We start from the raw sequence: 6,159 nt of genomic DNA on the forward strand, positions 1-6,159 counted from the left end.
CCATCAGAGGAAACATGACAGCTAATGGGTTCTGTGAGCGATTCGGGTTTGTTGTTAGGTTCCTGTTGCAAAGCCGGGTGTTTTCTTGTCAGCGCTGCATCACATCTCGCTCCATTTTCTGTCAATCAGAGCTTCAGGAAATAATCATTCATATTCAAACTGCTTATGTTGCTGCGTTATATACACTAATTAGCAATAGTATGTACGCTGCTCTACTTTTATCAGATTTCTCAAATTATAATCACAAATTTTAGTGTATTTTAATAAGATTTTGTGTGTTATACCAAAACAACATTGTTCCAATGTTATGTAAAATTCACCTTTTGCATGTTTTTATACTTCCATTTGGTTCTCTGCTGCTTCTAAAAACAGACAACTTTGTTTTTTAGTAATAAGATAATGGTTTTTTGGTGTCAGGTAAAAGAGCCGTTTCAAAAACCTCCTCACTATTAAGTCACAATCAATCCATACTCGTTGTTACCTAGCAACCTCAGCAGAGCTACACCCGTCACCTAGCAACCCAAGTGGAGTTTCAGGAAGTTTGATTGGCTGGTTTTACAGCTGTATGCGCTGTACAATGGCTGCTGGAAAAGAGAAGAGCTCTGTTGTTTTCTTACCATTCAGAAGCCACTTGCGGATTTCTTGTTGGTTGTGCATGTGGTTCTATCAATGCTTTGCAGAGATGTACGGTTGTATAGTTGCACATCTGTCGGCAGCCGTTTTCACATGCGAGTGTAAACATTGAGTTGGGGGCGTGGCCAGCAGAAAATTATGTGGATTTAAAGTGACAGGAGGTGCTAAAGCAGCTCATTCTGAAACAAGATCAAAATAGGAAGAACTGACCAAACTGAATTCTCATTATCTAAGGATGAGAAAATGTAATCAGCATGTTTTGTGTATTCTATAGACCTATGCTAAACCCGTTTAAGGAAGCATAATAGGGCACTTTTAATTCCAAAGTGTAAAAAAGATTGTATCATTTTCTTCAAAAAAATAAAATCTGAAAAGTGGCAGGCATTTGTGTTTATTCCAGCTGAATTAGTACAATGCAGAGGAGTCTTTTGGACTCTACCAGTTTTGTCTATCTTGCCCTGGGGCCACGTGTGGCTCTTATCATTTCTTGGTATGTCTGCAGTTGTGCCAAGCTCTACATTTTCACATGGATCGAACAGCCTTCTTTGATATCTTCAAAATACTGGATTTTTAAAAGGTAACTCTAATTTAAACTTCACAACCTGATTGCTGACCAGTTTGTTTCCTGGTCTGCATGATGCTGTTTGTTCTCTAAGGTCTTCACACAACAGCTGGATTTACACTGAGACAAAATCTGCTAATTAGATGACCATGCAAGTCACAATAATAAATTTAACTGGATATAATTTGCCACTGAAATAAATGATAACAGCGATAAATGATAACGTTGTTTTGAGATCATTTCCAAGTAACATAATGGCATAATAGTGCAAGTTCATGCAATCAAAGATCAATAAACCTTAGTTTTGTACACAATATTTGCACTGGAAATGAGAAATATGTTAAATATCTAAAATAAAACACAAAAACAATAAATAAAACAGAAATAAAAACATGCATTATGGAGTCTCTATAAACAAAATAGCTCTTCAAGTAACATGCATTAATATTATCAAGATTATTTTCATTTATTATGCAGTTAATTCATTAGTTGTAGTATTAGAGTAAAGGGAGGTGAATACAAATGCATGCCACACTTTCCTGCACTACATTGTGTTGGTTTGTCTGATAAAAATCGTTATAAAATATGCTGAAGTTTGTGGTTTTATTGTGACAAAACGTTAAAAAATGAAGAGTAGATATTCTTCTGGAAAATTTTGCTTTTAGAAATCAGAGTAGATTTGGTCATTTTCATGGATTGGTTGTTTTTTTATTTCGATTTCAAGGAACACCGACACCTTCATCCTAAGGGACAGTTTATCCTTGACCCAGAGAGCTTTTTCTTTTTTCACAGGAGCTCCACACAATAGGATCTCTTATTGCACATTTTCTGAGCCAGACCTCCCTCCTCTGTCTTCTCTCTCCGTTTCTCGGCTCCTAGCCTGGATTGATTTAACTGTGTAATATCTCTTCGAGGCAGCAGATGTTGGCTGTGTTGAAACTGAACTTGGAGCCAGCCAAGTTCAGGAGAACGTTCTCATGTTTCATTCAGTGTTTATTTTGTAATTGTTAAAAAAAGAAGAATCACAGGTTTTCTGATGCGTTTAAAACAAATGACCTAAAAACAAATGATCTAAAAACTGTGTTATTCAAACTGTGGTTTGAGTAACACAGTTTGAAGGACTCCTTCGGGAAGCAGAAACTCATGAAAACCAGATATTAGCAACATAATTTCCATGTATTTTGCTCCTAAAGAGTCAGATACAGCAAATCTCTTAAAGTTGTCTGCATCAACAGTTATTTGGGGGTTTTGAATATTTCTTTTGGTGCTTTTTGTGCTCAACCATGACTGCTTGATATGCAGTGTGTGCATGAAACAATGTTGAAACACAATGAAAGCATAGAAACTTAGCTGCATCGTACTGTACTGCTGGATGTCTCCAGATGGAAACAAAAGGGGGCCGAGATATCATCCTGTGTCTGTATATTTTCTGACCTACATGTGATCCTGAAGGTTTATCCTCTTCATGTTGTTCAGTGTTTCGCTCTTTCACTGCAACTTCTGCTCCTGCCGACCCATGTCTGACACTATGAGATGGCTCTCGTTTGGTTCCCCTTGCTTGTTTCCGGCTAATCTGATGTATCTAAGTAGATTTATTTGTCCCATAAACTGATTTTAAATCATCAGCAGAGTGCCAAAAAATCGATTCACATAAGAATCAGATTGTTTGTTTCTACGGTTCTGAGTTGATTTAAAACGTCCCCGAAATCGATTTTAAAAAATAAAACAAAGCTGTCGGGCTCCGTTTTGTAACTACGGGACGTTCTGACGTCACCACGCAGCCTTTACTGGAACGTGCGCATGCGCGAAAAGCACCAAAACAAAGAGGAAGCTAAAAAAAAAAAAAAAAAAGGGCGATTCCACTAGCCAAAAGGAAATATATTTAGTGTTTTTGAAAAATACTGGTCTCATTAGTAGAGTTTGAATAAAGATACTGAGCATCAAAATCCAAGAGATGGCAGTAGTGCAACATTAATGGATAGGAGTTGCCGTCAAAATCTAATAAAGAAGAAGAAGTTCAACCGGCCCGTCTTCTTTGAAGGCAAACTTTTGGATTAATTTAGGTTTTAATGCCAGGGAAGACCGCGCTTCACATGAGCTTCACTGAGTGAACTGATCTCAAAATGAATATTTAACTCTACGGAAACACCGCCATTAAATGGAGCAAAGCTACAGCTGAGCCAAGGTACGTCATGCGTTACGCAAACGTTTGTTGCTGTGTTTAACAAGGAAATGCGCTTTATTGATATTTTACTGAAAATAGTCCCCTTCCTATAGCTGAAAAAACAGCGTTCAACATCAGGCTTTTGTATCCACAACAGACATAAAAACGGAAGTATTGTATTGTGTAAATTTTGGTTACGATTCTGCACTAAATAACTACAAATGTCTATCAAATGGCTAAAAACGTCTGGATGAAAATTGCAACGCCATTGTGTGAACTCCATGACTGTTTCAGGGACTCATTGATTCCATCTAATCCTGGATTAATATTTAAAACTTGATATATGCCAAAAATACACTTTAATGTTTCGTTTAGTTATTCTGTCTTGCAAAGCGCACTGCAGTAGATCACGAGGAACCTTTACAAATCCATAGACTAAAGCAAAAATTATGAATAATTGTTTTTATTTGGAAAATCTAGTTTAAATTGAATCTGAGATAGTAAGAGATTCCCATCTATACCATTTACCAACACAAAGCAGCACATATTGGGGAGTGAAAGGTAAAGGATACATGTTTTCTTATTATTTCTATAAATTACGATCTAAAAAGTGTGGTGGGTGCGTTTATATTCAGTCACAAAAGAGAACCACCTTCCCTACAGCTGCACGATGTTTGGAGTATGGCTCTATATTAGTATTTTCAATGCCCTCTTGCAAGGTGTTTTCTTAATATTTACAAGAAGAGGTGAAAAATATTCCCTTATTGTTTCAGAATGAGTTGTTTTAGGACCTCTTCTTACTTTAAACCTAAATAAGCTCCTGCAGGCCACATCCCCCAACTCAATGTTTACAGCGAAATTGAAATGACTGCAAACAAATACAACTGTACATCTTTGAAAAGCAAAAGTGGAGACTCTTGCACAAGCAACAGCAAGTGACTTCTGGATGGTAAGTCAACAACAAAACACTTGTCTTTTCCAGCAACCGTTGTACAGTTCATGCAGCAGTAAAATCAGCAGACCAAAAGTGCTGGAGCTCAGCTTGGGTTGCTAGGTAATGGTCCAGTGCCCATCGAATCTGACTTAACAATCTGGACGTTTTTGAAATGGCTCATTTTCCAGACACCAGAAAACATAAATTTACTGCCAAATGATGTCTGGGTGTGTTTTCTTTAAGTGCCTGGTTTGTTTTTAGAAGCAGCTGAGACCCAAATGGAAGTACAAAAACATGCAAAAAGTGGATTTTGCATAATAAGTCCCCTGTAACATCTCATAACTCAGTGGGACTTTTATGCTCGACGTGTGCCTCTCCCTCCTCATTCCACCTTTTACGGCACCCTGCAGACATGATGCGAGGGTCTGCAGCAAGACGCGAAGAAAACAGAAAACAGCAAACAGCAAAGTCATCCAGTTCTTTAGAACGCCGGCTTAATAAGAAGCAGAGAGACAGCAGCTTTGAAATGTCCCCGCACACATTCGTCTGCTCTGGCATGTTTGGCGACACTAATGAAGACGGCTTAATGCGAAAAACATGTTGGAGAGAAATCCATCAATCAGAGGCAAACTCATAATCGGCACAACTGAGTTTCTGTGACAATGTTTGACCCGAATGCAGCAGGTTTTCGGGTGGCTTACCGTCCCTTTGAGGGACTTTGACTATCAAAGCCGCTTCATTTCCACCTCATGTAGATCTCATTCCTGCTGCAGCACAAAGAGGGTGCAGCGATGCTTTGATTAGCCACAGAGGACAACAGAGGGGTCAGCACAGCAGAACAAGCCTCCAGCCTCTCCTCAATGCAGAGCTTCTTATTAATACCCCTCATGGGCTTCCTTCTAAATCCCGCGTTTGTCCGGATCTTGCTCAACGGCTTTTACGGTGAATGAGAAAAGAAGGACTTTGTAAGCTTGGAATCAGTCTCCCAGAGCGAGGATCCACGATTAGAGTAAAAAGAGCAAACACTGCGGAGCGTAGCAAGGACCAAGGAAGGCGGTAGTGAGGGGTTTAAGACTCCAAAGAATGGAAATTAATTAGAAGTCCCTCAGAGGAGCTTTGCTCTTCTGATTAAGGAGGAGGAGGATTAGAGGTTAATCACATGAAATACTGTTTTTGAATTGGTGGGGCCTCCGTCTCCCGGACTTCAGTGTCTGAGTGAAAACATGCACTTAGACCTCACACTGCAAACAATATCCCAGCGCCATATCGCACAAAATGTGTTTGGATCAGAAACAGAAAATAAAATCCACTTCTTTCCAGAGTTGTGCCTTAAATCAGGGGTGCCCAAATTGTAGTTCGTGGGCTACTTGTGGCCCTTGAAGTGTTTTTTTACGGCCGCTAAATATAATCCAAGAGTGGTGCAAATTTGCATGTGTTTTTAAAGGTTAGTCGTACACAAAAAAAACATCAAATGGAAAATATAAGCTAAAGCTAAATGTATTCTATAAAAATATGAGGAAAAAGTAATACAATTATGACAATAAAGTCAAAATAATACAAGAATAAAGTTGTAGTTTTAAAATGACTTCCAATAAAGTCATATTATTACTACTTGATTCTTGAAATATTATGACTGTATTTTCATTATTACTATTTTATTGTGTTATTATGACTTTATTTTTCTAATATGATTTTATTCTTGAAAAGCTATGACTTCATTTTCATATTATTATGACTTTATTCTCAATTTTATTTTACATTTTTTTCTTAGTCTGGCCTAGTATTCCTCTTATATAGCTAAGCTTTTTGTCTTTCAGTTTAATTTTATATTATAAATGACCACAAACATCCAGCAACGTTTTTTCA

This window comes from Xiphophorus maculatus, chromosome 6, assembly GCF_002775205.1.
Source record: "Xiphophorus maculatus strain JP 163 A chromosome 6, X_maculatus-5.0-male, whole genome shotgun sequence".
Taxonomy (NCBI): domain Eukaryota; kingdom Metazoa; phylum Chordata; class Actinopteri; order Cyprinodontiformes; family Poeciliidae; genus Xiphophorus; species Xiphophorus maculatus.